Below are 15,701 nucleotides of genomic sequence, written 5' to 3'. Positions count from 1 at the left end.
TGCACTGAAGAATTAACTTGGGGGGCTATTACTATATCCAGTATTAGGCAAAGCAATAGGGGATATGTAGGAAAAAAAATGTTGTTTTCACTGGGCAAGGCTAAATTGTTTGAAGCAATGTACCTTCTTTTCTATTATTCAATATATCATTTCTTTGGGATTGGCTGGAGAACTTTGCTCATCTGGACACCCTCAAATCATACCGTTTTGTGAACTATAGAGTATATAAGTTCATGAAACCGCAGGACTACCTTTTCCTCTGTCCCACTAGAAGACTCCGCCGTTTTATTATTCTATTCCGATTAGAACAATTACCTACCTTATCTATCATAGGAGCAAGGGAAAATATTCCTACAGCAGAGCGAACCTGCCGAGTGTGTAAATCTCCCTTGTGTCCAGAGACAGCTAGACATGTATTAACTCAATGCACTGTACTTAAGAAGACTATTGTCCATTTCCTGGGTGAATTTGTGCATGACCCGCTTACTATACCTAAATCTCCATTCTGGCAGTATTGTATTAACACAACCAACATGCACTTATACATAGCACTTTATAATGTCTTGGCAACAGATAGAACTCGGATTGGGAACCTAAGCATACCCAATCATTAATTCTTATGTAGGTGCTTAGGATTACTTGCAAGCCCTTTAAAGTACTTGTAAATAATTCCATGAAGTGATTTGTAGTGATTTATGATTGATGATTTTATGTTTATGATCTTATATGTATGATTTTATATGAATGTTTATTAATACATGTGTAAAGTTTGAATTTATTTTCATACTACATCACATTAAAGAATTTGTTTGTATTATTCAATATATTTGATAAAGTGTCACAAGAGGCACTACAGCCATAGGTTTCACGGTGCCTGACCCAGACAGCAATCCGTGATCACATAACAACCAGTCTCTAGGTTAGAACAATCTGTTTTTCAGTTTTGTTCGTAATATGGAAAGACTGTCAATTTTACGAAGATCACGCAGAAGACAGTTGCATAGCTCAGCAGCCAACACAGCAGTGGATCTACGGAATGCTATGGAAGGCTTTGATGCATGCATGTGCATCAGGTACCCCTAGGCAGATAGCTGTGACCTAGAAGATGCTAGGCACATGAAACATTGCTTGATGATAAGAGGAGTAGAGCCGTAAAGAGCTTTATGGGCCAGAGTAAGTAGCTTAAAGGAAATTCTGCTCTTGCCTGATAAACACTGCAATCTCCACAGTACATGGGAAATATACGCTTATCTACAGACTTTTGCTGATAGTCCCAGCCATGGAGTTCTGCAGGATCTGCAGCTTTTTAATAGAGGATGCATTGGAGCCAGCGTACAATGAGTTGCAGTCATTCGGTCTGGATCCCCCCAAGGCTCTGACCAAGTGGTTGTCCAAGAGAAAAGGCATTATTTGTCAAAGTAATATGAGAAAACAGTTTGAATTTTTCAGAGTGCAGTTAATTTGTTTGATCAGAGATTATTTAGAATCACAAGTCATGCACAGTGATTTACCTTTTGTTTCAACTTTAAAAATATATTCCCCTAATTTGAAATCCTGATAAGTAAGTAGGGAAGTACTGAAGGAGAGGCCATCAACAGAATGTCATTCTTGCCATGGTTCAGCCAAAGCCAGTTTTGGGCTATCCATTGATTGATACATAAAAAAATGAACTGAATATGTACACAATTGATTATCGTGTCTCAATTTAAACCAAATGCCAGCAGAGTATCATAAACGTAGTTCTGAAATAATACTCCTGGTTTAATCAATAAATCGTAAATCACTGATTCTGCTCTAGAATTGTGTGGGCCGACTCTAACACGTTATTTACATTTATTCAGGAATGATGATCGCCAATCAACTGCTGCATTCAATTCACCAACCAACTGGCAGAAGAACTGACAAAGTAAAGAATTACTTCTCATATGCCTGCTAGCTAACATGTTTCCATCGCCTCTAACCTGCCTCTGTCTCTCACTTCCTCTGCCTCCATTCTAGCACCTCACCCATCATGGTCACGTCCCAAGCATAGCTGGCCATATCGCCTACCTGCACTTAAAACATTTCCAATGTTGGTTGTCCTTAATCTATGTAGGTCCATTTATGTATTGTCCCTGGATACTGTTCCATTTACTAACCTCCATAATCTGGTTAGAATGTCCCTCAAACTCACCCCATTGTGAGAAACTCACTGCTTTTTGTCAAATCTAATTTCTTATCTATTGTTTGTTTTTTGTGATCAAAAGAACATTGTTCCTCCTGGAAATAAATAAATAAATACATCTATTCTGTCAAACCCCGCCAAGAGGCCGAGGAGCTTCAGCAAGCCCACCTGACTATGATCCGTTATCTGCAGAAGAGAGTCCTTAAAGTCTAGCAAGGCAGTTTCTGTGGCCCCAACTGGACAGAATCCAGACTGACGATCGCCCAGTAATTGATTAGTTTACATCTGAGCATGAAGTTGAAGAGCAGCGGTACGATCCAATATTTTAAGCAAGACAAGAGAGTTAGTCTTTGGACGATAATAAGCACCGTCTTGGGGATCCAATGAAGATTTCTTTCAATATTTAAATATGTTTTAGTATAGTGGGAACTAAGCCCTCTCTGAATGAAGAGTTAAAGATACGAGAGATGATAGACTCAAGGGAGTAAGAACAGTCCTTAATGATGGAAGCAGGACATAGATCATCTGGGAATGTTGTGAGAGTGAGTGAAGTAAGACTCCTATTGATATCTAATTCAGAGACTGGGAGACAATTAAACACTGGTGGAATTTTGGCTGGAGTGGACAATGCCATTTTGAGAGTTAGAGGGCCCCTGAAAGATATACGTTCTAGAAATGTAAGATTTTATAGGATCTCTTATCTTTCACTAATTTATCATTGCAATAAGTTCGAATGCTATCCGGCCAGTATGGAGAACTAATCATTGCTAATGGAGGGGATTCAGCCTTTTGTTAAAGTTCTTTAAAAGTTCCTACTGCGAGTTAGCACAGCACCTATAGAGTGGGCATAACACCATTTTTTAGCCTAAATACAAGCTTGTTTATATTCTGCTCTTGCTTGTTTAAGATCCTTGTTAGTGAGTCAATTGGGGTCTCTTCTCTGTCTATGTGCTAAGTGTCTAGGGGCCTTTTTTAAAGCAATAAATTCGGGTGAGAACCATAATTTGACAAATGTGCAGCTTTGATCATTTTGGTCATTAAAGGGGCCACCAAATAAATGATCTTCATAATTTGGGCATTAAAGTAGTCCATTGTAGACCTTCTCTTGATTAATTGTCATGGAATAGATGGCTTCATCAAGAGAGCTGGCCATGATCTTATGTTTATCTTGATAAGTTATAGGCCATAATGAGGCATCGGCAACTGGTTTCACTGATATTTGTGGTACACCAAAAATAATAGCCCTGTGGCTATAAGTACAATAGAGCAACCAGCATTGTAAAATACATGTGCACTGTGATTAATCTGGATGATTTGTCCCTTCTTCCCAGAGAGGAGCCAACCCCTTTGAGACTAGGGTGGTGAGCCTGCAATGCAAGACCCCCCCTAGTGGTCTGGGCAAGTGGGACCTCACTGAGAGAGACTCCCGTCTTGGGGACTAGAACTCACATTCCAGAATGGAACCCCCCATCCAAACCACCTTGTCTGTATATATGAATATGGAAAAGACTTGGCTGTCTCTGGCAACCACAGTATTTTACAAAGATCCTTCTTTAACTCTCTTTGCTGCAGGTAATGCTGAACACAACCTGAATGCCATTTTCAATGAAGGACACTGTTCAAATTGTTTCTGTGATGTGTATAAGAAGATGATGGATTCTAAAGCAAAGGGAGACACCTATGAAGGCAGTGGGACTGTTAGGTAGAGGCAAGCCTCTTCAGTATTGATGTAATGAGGGGGAGGAGCCACGCTCGGCCACTGAGCCAGAAGAAGCATGAAGGGTGAGTGAAACGCTAACCGAACGTCAATGGGTTGGCGGTCTATCTGACCTACAAGCCCTGGTAGAAGTGGAAGCAGAGACGGAAAAACACCTTGTGGTATTGTGACAACACAGTACCTGTGGTGGCCTGGGAGGCTGGTAACGGATGCAGAGACCAGACTGCATGAGGGAGCCTGGATCCCTGAGCTTCGTGCACTTCCGACCATAGCTACAGAGATACATAGCCATGGGGGAAAGCCAATGAGGTTTCAGGAGCCTGAGAACCCTGAGGGAAGACATACCACTATAAGGTACAAACATTGTGCATAATAACTGGGGAAACTATCCAGGTTATGAGAGCTTGAGAAACCAGAGTGTACAATTTCCCTCTAAAAGGCAGAGTGAGAGTAATATGAAAATTGTGAAAAAACCACTGGAAAAGCTGTGAAAGGAAGAATTGAGCATAACAAGAACATTGTAAATAACTGCTGCGAAAATCTACCAAGGTTATGGGAACCAGAGAAACCTGAGAGTGGACAATCCTATATACCAGGGAATTGAAAGCAATGCAAACACTGTGAATGAACCATTGTGGGATGATGACTGGAAAAGTTATTAACATTATGGAGCCTGAGAAACCCGAGCTTGTAAAAATAAACTATGAAAAGGGGACTGAGAAAAGAAGTAGCAGTGTGAATAATTGCTGGAAAACGCTATTCAGTTTACGGAAGCCTGAACAACCTGAGCATGCACCTAACACATGAAAGGGGGAAAGAAAGAGATTTGAATAATTGAATGAAGGCTTAGAAATCTAGAAAGTTTGCAAAACTTTGAACAACCAAGGTGAACCACCACTCTATCCAAAATAAAATGTGTGAAAGAAAAGAAGCGGTCTGAGGACTACAGGACTTTGGGGTGTCCCAACGCATCAAAGGAGGAAAGAACAGAAATATGTTTTGGCTGCGTGTTCACAAGCAATCCTGGAAGAATGGAATTGTTTGCATCAAGAAACAGTTTTCTTTATTAAAAGGATACCTAATTTCTATCAAGGCTGGAAAGAATATCATTCAAAGGAAAGGGAACTTTGGAAGACTGAAAACAAGTCAAGTATAAACTGTGCCAGGCCGAAGCCTTGCTAAGGCTAGTGTACAAAGCCTCCTCTTTTCACTATGTCTATATATAACTATATATACACAAATCAATAGAACTATTCAAATAAACTATTCACCCAATCAAAAGCTTTCAGCTGCAGATGACCAATATATGCACTAAAATGATCATAGTAATCTGAAAAGAATAGACGGGGCATGAGTTTGGGGGTCCTCAAATTCCTATGATGTGGATGAGAAATTGGATGGAATTAACTATGGTTCTCACAATCCGTTCATATAGCCTTACCATTACAAATGATGTGATTCATGGAGGAGAACCATACATGTTATGGTATGTTATGTTATGTTAAAGGTTCTTATAGCCTGCACTGTGGCCACCTGTGTGGTTTCTTGGCACTCTGATGGATCTGTAAAGAAAGGGGGCAGGAGGGTAAGTTAGTAGGATTGAGTGGGAGAAAAGAGCAAGAGAGCTGTGATGTGCTGTTGGCAGCTTCATTTCAGTTGACACTGTTCACTGAGCATAGGTGAGTTTTTTGGTTGGTAGACATCATGTGCTGTTGGACGAGTTTATGTGTGGTTTGTTTCATTGTTGTGGTGTAGTGAAGTGCATGCGGTTTGTTGTGCTGTTGAGATATGGTTGCATTTAGTTCAGAGTTTGAGAGGTGCATGCAGAATTGTGAGTTTTTAGTATGATTGGTTAATGGCAGTACCCTTTCCTACCGCTGCTGTTCTGACTAACTGTGGCCCTTATCCTTTCCCCTTTAGTACATTACGGTGTGCCACAATTACCACCCGCACAGGCTTGAGGCAGATATGTTCCTTGTGCCCTGTGATCCATGCATTCCGAGATCGGGATGCCTCTCACTCCCCTATTTTCCCTTTGACCCTCAATAGGGAAAGGTAAACCCTAGGTCTCAAAAACCACCCCTCCCAATCAGACACCTCTTTTCTTCCTTGCACTCCATTCCAGTCCGGAGCAGCTAAGGGAAGGATACCTATATTTGAAACATGGCAGCAGTGTGGAGACCCCCAGAACCAGCACACAGTGCTACAGGGGGAAAATGCCTATATTTGAGACACAGCAGTACATAGAAAACACCTAGATTTGAGATACGTGGCAAGTTGGAAAAAATGCATAAATTTGAGACACAGCAGTAAGTAAAAAACTGTTGGATTTGAAATACCTGGCATATGGGAAATAACAACTAAATTTGAGATAGAGCAGTAAATGGTGAACCACCTACAATTGGGAAACAGCAGTGATTGGAAAACTACTTACTAGCCGGCTAACATTGGTGTCCTATATTATGTAAGGTAATAAGGGTGGTAGGGCTTTATTGGAATACGGTAATTCATTTGAATATTTAAACTATAATATACACATATTTACACAATTAAAAGTGCTATCTGTGGTAAGTTATAGGAACAACACATCCTCAGTTATGAGGGGCCAAGCCCCAAGGGACTGGACATGTCCACCGTCTTTCCAATGTGCCTTGCATAGGGTGGAACAAGCAGGATTCTACAGACACTGACTAGCTGCATTGTGTGGCATGGGGGGAGAAGATGAGAGTCATCTGGGGACTACGCCAGTCAGATGAGAACAGCACACAGTTGTCCAGAATACACAGATTGCTATGGAAAATCATACAACTGCAAACTTTCAAGATTTCAAGATGTTGTTGATGGCATGGCATATATTTCAATCTGCAGAACTGGCAAGTGAGAAAAATATAGGCACTTTATCATCTAACCAATGTGAAATGACTAATAATGATCACCTAATGATGCAATTAGGGATACAAGAGAAAAGTGGCCAATCAGTAATCCTGAGACAAGTCACCAACTCATGAAGCAATTGGATAGCCCCACCAGGGCATGTGTATAAAAGGAGTGAGAGGAGGTCAGCCATGGGCATACGTCGGGAGGAGGCAGGCATGTTACTCACTGCTCTCTGCAAAACAAGGACAGATGGAGAGGAGGAGAGAGAGGGCAAGAGACTGGGAGTGAGAGTGAGAGAGAACTAATCTTCTCCGCTTCTTCACCAGGTTGGAACAAGTAAGTGGTCCTGTGGCTAGGGTGAAGGGATCCTCTACCCTAGGTCAAGACAGGGGGAAGAGGGAATCCTCCACAGTAGAGGAAAACCGAACATGGGACCGAAAACAAGAGACTGTGATGAAATATGGAAAATAACTTGTAGAGACTGGGGAGAAGCTTTGGAAAAGCCAATAGAGGTTAGGAGTTAGTGACACTCACAATTGTGAGTATTCCCATGAACGGATTGACAGGAGAATTAGTTAATGGGATTTTCTGGAGTTTAGGGCTGGTCATTAACAGAGTCAATTTATGTTACTTTGTGTTGAATATTTGGAACAATTCTTTGTTGAAGCATATAGGTTTAGCGAGATGGCTAAATGACGTGACAAGAATAGGTTTGATCTCTTTATCTTGGCTACAATCTTTTCACTGTGTTTATAGAATAGGGTAGGACCAAGATTTATTATTATTAGGTATAAAATGTTATTCTCTATCCGAACCACCAACACGCCAAAGTGCAAGGAGCGCCCGACAAACCGTCTTTAGTGTTGTCCCATCCTTCACACTATTTTGTGGTGTTATTTCTTGTTATTGTTAGGTATTTCTTCTAGTTCCTGTAGGTGTTAAAACAAACTCAACCTTGAACCACTGTTCCTCGATAAAGACACTCTGACAAGGCCAGTGATTTAAACTTTCCCAGAGGGGATTGCAACCTCTTTCACCTACTGCTGAGGTGCATGGTGGCAGAAGAGAGGGCCCCAGCTCTTGCCACACCCGCGGTTTCAGCATTTTTGTATGCAGACCTTTAGCTCAAGCCTTACCTCCTAAAACAGATGCTTGCCAGTGTCTTTCTATTCTTTAAAAAAAATCTACATCTGAAGCTATGGACACACAGAAGAGAAACCTGCATTATCACCAGGACAACATCCAAAACTGACTGAGAGAAAGCATCTGAAGAGAATTGAAGCCCAAAGCCCAGAGAACTCAGGAAGCACCAGCACTGCACAGCAGAAAGAGAGAGAGAGATCACTGAGCTATTGTCACGCTCGGCCGCCGTTGGCGGCTGTGGAGACGCTGGCGATGGGGCGGCCATTGAATTGGCCGTCACGCTGACGGCGTCCACATCCAGCGGTCTAGTTTTCTCCGCGCTTCCCCGGTGGAGCCTATGTAACGTCACCCAACCCGGAAGCCCGCGCGTTGCAACCTTCGCGTCAGGCTCCGGGTTGGTACGCTGCAGTTTTCCTTTCCGTGGCTTTCGCCACCGCATTCCCCCTGTTGCTTCTCTCCTCCCTCTCTTGTTCCTCCTTCCGTTCCTCGCCCTCTCCCTTTGTTTCTCTCCCTCATTGACTACTGGGATCCCCTTCTTATGCTCTCTCATTGTATCGCGTTCCCTACTGGCTCCTTTCTCTGCTTGCCGTTCTGCCTTCCTAGATAGACTCTCCTGTCTCTGCCCTATTAAGCGGACCCCTCAAGCTTCGCTATCGACATACTCCTGGTATGCCCTGCAGTCCTGACCAGAACCACTACTGACCTGCAAAGAAGGGTTTTTTTGTGCCTTTTAGGCTTTTTCCCCTACACCGGTCTACCCCGGTTCGGGGGCCCCCTTTTTGCCCCGAGTTTGAGGGGCAGGGTGGCTTCCTCTCGGGGTAGGTCATATCATCATACCAGAGAACAGGAAGTCTGGAAAAGGAGATTCGGAGCTGAACCGGAAAAGATACCCCAAGGTGAGCAGGAAGGTATTGAAGATAGAGGGGGAACAGGGGTGAAGTTAGAAGAAAGTAGGAGTTCAATTGACAGATTGCAACACCAGGAAGTAACAATGGCCACCCCTGAACAGGTACAGGAGTTAGTGGCCGCAGTTCAGGCCTTGAACGTTGAACTACAGAACGTTAAGGCTGATAATCTAACCTTGAGACAATTGATCACTTCACGAGAACCCAGGGATCATGATTTGCCTCCCATGGCTTTATCTACTGGCAAGTTTGACGGAACCCCAAGGCGCCTCAAAGAATTCCTGGAAGCATGTTCTATGTATTTCACGTTCAGACCTAGTCTGTTTTCAACTGATCACACCAAGGTGGGATTTATGGTTTCCAACATGACAGGGAACGCCTTAGCTTGGGTCACTCCCCTGGTGTCAAACAATGATCCTGTGATAAGTAATTTTGGTGGGTTTGTGACCTTATTGCGCCAGACCTTTGAACAGGACGAGATAGTCCATGTAGCAGCAGAAGAGCTATTGGATGTTCACCAGGGTTCCAGTGACCTGTTGACGTATATTTCCACATTTAAGCGCTTGGCTTCCACCGCAGGATGGCCTGAACAGGCCCAGTATACTGTGTTCCGTCGTGGACTGAAGGAGGAGATCAAGGACGAATTGGCAAGAATAGCTCGTCCAACAACCCTGTCGGATTTGTTTTCCATAGTCACCCAGATTGAGTATCGTTTGAGTGAACGTAAGGCAGAGAGAAAGAAGTATAAGTCCCCTGTCTCCCTTCCTCAAGGCACCCATTCGGTACCTTCTCTAGCTCACCCCAGCAACAAGGAAGAACCTATGCAGGTTGGGTCTACCAGAACTCCTTTGTCATCCGAAGAGAGAAGACGCCGTAGAGAATTGGGACTTTGTATGTATTGTGGCTCGGATTCCCACCTGCTTCGAAATTGCTCAGAAGTACCGCCAAGACGGTCGGGAAACGAACGACCTCGGAACTAAAGGGGACGAGTGAACGAGGTCGGACTTTTAGTCCCTATCTTACAGTGACAGTGACGTCACATCCAACTACGCTGGACTCACGTCTTATGGCAGTTCCCATCCAATTGACTACCCCGACGGAAGTCCTTACCACCATGGCCTTGTTGGATTGTGGCGCTGCAGGAGTGTTTATGGATACTATGTGGGCACACAAACAAGGGCTAACACTTGTACAAAGGGAGGAAGTCCAGAAGGTGGAAGGAGTCGATGGTTCTCCGCTTTCATCAGGTCCTATCACCCACTCCACCGAAACCATGATGGTTCGCATCTTTCACCATTCGGAACAGTTACAGTTCGATTTAATTCGAGCAGCACATTTCCCAGTAATACTTGGAATCTCCTGGCTGAGGATGCATAATCCGCTAATAGATTGGACACAGAACACTTTGGCCTTCACTTCCTCATACTGTAAACACAATTGCGGTATCCATCCCGCAGAAGAGCCGGTACAGGTCCTTACTCCTCTACAACAAGGGGTAAACGAGATTTGTAAAGTTCCTCAAGAATTGACCGAATTTTCTGACCTCTTCAAGGACAACTCAGTTTTGGAACTACCCCCACATCGGCCGGAAGACTGTGCCATCGAGTTGCTACCTGATGCCCTGGTGCCATTCAGTCGCATGTTCTCCTTGTCTCTTACGGAAAAGAGGGCCCTTCGTATATATTTGGATTCCCATTTAGTTAATGGCCTTATTCGACCTTCCAAATCACCGGCAGGTGCATCTCTCTTCTTCATACCTAAGAAAGATACTTCAGAACTAAGGCCCTGTATTGATTACCGGGGCCTGAACAAGGTCACAATTCGAGACAGATACCCAATGCCCCTGATAGCTGACATATTGGAAGCAGTCCAGGGTTCCACAATATTTTCTAAATTGGACCTTCGCAGTGCCTATCATCTCCTGCGAATTAGAAAGGGGGATGAATGGAAGACTGCTTTTCGGACCCCGTTTGGCCTTTTTGAGTATCGGGTGATGCCATTCGGCCTGGTAAACGCACCCGCCATATTCCAACGCTTTATGGATCACCTGTTTTCCGATCTGCTATATTGTAGTGTCATAGTTTATTTGGATGACATCTTGGTGTTTTCAAAGACCAATTCCGAACACGTGTGTCATCTTCGGACAGTATTCCAGCGACTACGCTCGCAACAGCTATTGGTCAAGCTTGAGAAATGTCTCTTCTACCAACCTTCTATTCCATACTTAGGATACATCCTCTCTCAAGAAGGAATCAGTATGGATCCCAGGAAGGTATCTGCCATCCTGGATTGGCCAGTTCCAGCATCCCAAAAAGACGTCCAACGGTTTTTGGGGTTAGCTAATTTCTATAGAAAATTTATCAATCACTTCTCACAGATAGTGCTTTCAATCACCGCCCTCCTGAAAAAGGATACCAAACCTTTCTTTTGGTCGGAATCGGCCAACCAAGCCTTTTTAGATCTGAAAGGAAGATTCTGCTCCGCTCCAATTCTGTCTCAACCGGATCAGGACCAGCCCTTCATAGTCGAGGCAGACGCTTCGGCCCACGCATTGGGAGCTGTTCTCCCTCAACTTAAGGATGGCACAGAACATCCCGTAGCCTATCTCTCTAAAACCCTTTCAACCAGCCAAAGGAATTACTCTGTGATAGAAAAAGAACTTTTGGCCCTCAAAGTCGCCTGTGAAGAATGGAGACACCTACTCCAAGGCGGTACCCATCCTTTCGTGTTACGCACGGACCATAAGAACCTAAAGGTACTCGGAAGTATGGAGTGTGTCAACTCCAGGCAGGCCCGGTGGGCACATTTCTTTAGCCAGTATGATTTTGATATAACCTACATACCAGGCACTCAGAATTGCTTGGCTGATGCCCTATCCAGAAGACAGTCTTTTGAGCACCTCACCCCCCCAATCGGGAACCCTCTGTTTCCTCGAAACAGGATTGTGGGATTAGTTTCTTCCTTTCTGCAAGAAATCAAGATGGTAACCAGACCGGACTTAGTCACCTCAATACCTGGGAGTCTGCGCCCACAGATAGGTTGGTCGGAAGGACTTTTGCTAGTGGGACAGCGTTTGTATGTTCCCTCCGAAATCCTACAGCGGAAGGTACTGGATTGGGGCCATAACCATATGACAGCTGGACATAGAGGAGTTAAAGGAACCACAGAGTTGATCTCTCGCTCATTCTTTTGGCCATCACTATCTCAGGATGTGAGAAGGCACTGTAGAACGTGTATGGTGTGCGCACAGAATAAGAATACCACCTGCAAACCCTATGGGTTATTGACTCAACCAGTATTACCCAACAGACCCTGGACTCAAATTTCTACAGATTTCATTGTAGACTTGCCAGTATCCCAGGGTTCGACTTGTCTCATGGTTACCATAGACACGTTTACTAAGATGGCACATTTTTCTGCATTACCAGGAATACCATCTGCCCCCCAGATGGCGGAAGTTTTTCTTAGGGACATATTCAGACTCCATGGTCTTCCCGATAAGATTATCTCTGATAGAGGCACTCAATACACATCTCGATTTTGGGGAGCCCTATGCCACCGACTAGGGATAGAAAGGGCCTTATCATCTGGCTTTCACCCCCAGACCAATGGCCAGACAGAGCGACTTAATGCCTCCCTCGAGCAGTACCTTAGGTGTTACATCAACAAGAATCAGGACAATTGGGTTAGCCTTCTGCCCACGGCAGAATTCGCCTACAACAACACAGTACATTCGGCTACGGGTCTTAGCCCTTTTTTCTGCTCTATGGGGTTCACCCTCGTAGTATACTTCCTGTGTTTCCCTCACCCTCTAATATACCTACTATTGAATCTACCTTGGATCGCATAACTACCGCACATTCTACCGCTCAACGGAGTTTGGCTTCCACTAGGCATAGGTATAAGGTTTTTGCTGATCGGTCTCGCTTGCCTTGCCCTGATTGGAAGGAGGGTGATCGAGTTTGGTTATCAACCCGATTCCTGCCTAGATGGGTGCATTCGACCAAATTAACCCCCCGATTTGTAGGGCCCTATAAGATCATCAAGAAGATCAATCCTGTGGCCTATAAATTACAGCTTCCCAAATCCATGCGCCGGGTACACCCGGTCTTTCACTCATCCCTCCTTCGGCCTGTTGATCCCCATATCTCAGTTAAGAAGGCTTTTGGATTGTCCAGTAATGCCAAGAACCTGCCCGAAGAATATGAGGTATCAGCCATTCGTGATTCCAGATATCGCAAGGGCAGGTTGGAATATCTGGTTTCCTGGAGGAACTACCCTAGTTCAGAGGACTCCTGGGAGCCTAAATCCTATATTCGTGCTCCCAGAATGGTCAGGAGTTTTCACCGAGCTCATCCGGGTAAGCCCGGGGGAACCAGCCTTGGAGGGGGGCATACTGTCACGCTCAGCCGCCGTTGGCGGCTGTGGAGACGCTGGCGATGGGGCGGCCATTGAATTGGCCGTCACGCTGACGGCGTCCACATCCAGCGGTCTAGTTTTCTCCGCGCTTCCCCGGTGGAGCCTATGTAACGTCACCCAACCCGGAAGCCCGCGCGTTGCAACCTTCGCGTCAGGCTCCGGGTTGGTACGCTGCAGTTTTCCTTTCCGTGGCTTTCGCCACCGCATTCCCCCTGTTGCTTCTCTCCTCCCTCTCTTGTTCCTCCTTCCGTTCCTCGCCCTCTCCCTTTGTTTCTCTCCCTCATTGACTACTGGGATCCCCTTCTTATGCTCTCTCATTGTGTCGCGTTCCCTACTGGCTCCTTTCTCTGCTTGCCGTTCTGCCTTCCTAGATAGACTCTCCTGTCTCTGCCCTATTAAGCGGACCCCTCAAGCTTTGCTATCGACATACTCCTGGTATGCCCTGCAGTCCTGACCAGAACCACTACTGACCTGCAAAGAAGGGGTTTTTTGTGCCTTTTAGGCTTTTTCCCCTACACCGGTCTACCCCGGTTCGGGGGCCCCCTTTTTGCCCCGAGTTTGAGGGGCAGGGTGGCTTCCTCTCGGGGTAGGTCATATCATCATACCAGAGAACAGGAAGTCTGGAAAAGGAGATTCGGAGCTGAACCGGAAAAGATACCCCAAGGTGAGCAGGAAGGTATTGAAGATAGAGGGGGAACAGGGGTGAAGTTAGAAGAAAGTAGGAGTTCAATTGACAGCTATGCAGAGCCTTGTAGTGTTACCAGGGCAAGCCAGTGAGACCATAAAAGAGCACACACATCAGCTGGACAACCACAGACCAGAAAGGGAGCTAAACCCATCCTCCTTTGAGAGACTTACCAGTGAATCCCTTCATCTGGGGAGCCAGAACACATACTTGAACATTGCCTTTCCAAATGAATGTGGATTGGTCCTTTAAGGGTACTTAAACCAGAATGCCATAGAATTACAATTCTGCAAAGCATATGATTCTTTGGCAGTAGCCAAACATTAATTCATTTCTGAGTTTTAACAGGAACTATACATATTTTTTTGGCGATACTATATCATATAATATATATCATATCATATATACTATATAATAAAAGTGTCTGTCGTAAACCCAATCCTATAAACAAGGGATCCATATTTACCCTACCATGTATTTTTGTATCTATGCCCAAACGAGAAACCAATAATGTCCAACATTTAATTTTGACCTAAAATAATTATGTTATATGTGATTCAATTTTTTTTTTTGTTGATGCCAACACTTGTCAACGGTATCAGGTAAAGTAAAGTGAAGTACACATTGCAAGATATCTAATGCTTTTTTTTTGCTTTCTTTTAAATGTGATGCCAGAAAACAGAGATATTTTGAATGTTCATATTGCAGAAGATTGCATATCTTTGTCTAGTATAGTTATTGAAACTTTCTTTCATATGAACAGATATGCGTGTGCATTGTTAATGTATAACATTAGTAAATTAATAGCAGGCAGGTTGTGTTTCCATTCTATAGACAAGCTGCCTGTATTTGTGTGGAATGTTGTTGATTTCCTCAACATTGAAAGTTAGGGGGACACCTTTAACTTTGATTTACTATTTAAGATAACACAGAATATTCAGCCTGTGTTTTATCCCAAACATTTGGGGTGGGATTGGCATGAGGGGTGTGTTAGATTGGGGGATGTTGAAAGACAATGCTTTAAAACTAAAATATATTCTATCGATCAAAGTCATTACACAGTGTGGAATTGTGTCATGGGGACAGGTAGTCCCATTAACAAAGTTGTCTGATCAACCATGGCTTCCATGGACCGGAGGTGCATAAAAGGAGTCCTCAATCTTTGTACATCTAACTCTCCAAACAGTGTTGTTGTTCCCTTCCCAGTGCTGGGTGGACGAGAACTTCCTTTAAGTCTGCCCCTGGGTTACCTCTGTAGCGCACAGTTGGGAGTTCTCAATCCGATGGCAGTTATAGCTGGAAATTAGGTCTTTGAGTTACTCTCAATAATTCTGAACTCTATCTATGTTTATGTTTTAAGGCTGTGGTAATGGTGATCATCAGGGACAGGCCAAATTACTAAGTCAAGAGACAGCTGAGAAAAAAACTCCTGACTTGGGTGTGGATAAAATGACTATTGGTCACCAAGGTGCAGGTACTAATAAGGTTCAGAATGGGGAAGCAGTTCTTTAGAGTTTCCTTTATTTGGTCTACTGCTACAGGAATACATCACTGACAGATGCCTGGTCCTCAGTTCCTGTGGGGTTTTATCCTCCTTCTGAAAGAAGGGCACTTCATCACACACCTTCCCCCATTCCATGTGGATCCCTCTAGTTTTTCTCTTCCCATTGATGATCCTGGCTGCCCTTTTAGCCAACTGCTCTGTTCTCAGAAAAAATAGCATTTAGTCCTAGGTTTTTTGGCCCATCCAATGGTAGCATCTGGAGAGATGTTTATGTAAAATTGTTCTGC

The sequence above is a fragment of the Ambystoma mexicanum genome, chromosome 1q (genome assembly GCF_040938575.1).
Source record: "Ambystoma mexicanum isolate Mex_15411 chromosome 1q, UKY_AmexF1_1, whole genome shotgun sequence".
NCBI classification, from domain to species: Eukaryota; Metazoa; Chordata; class Amphibia; order Caudata; family Ambystomatidae; genus Ambystoma; species Ambystoma mexicanum.
Note: the sequence above shows the minus strand (reverse complement) of the source record.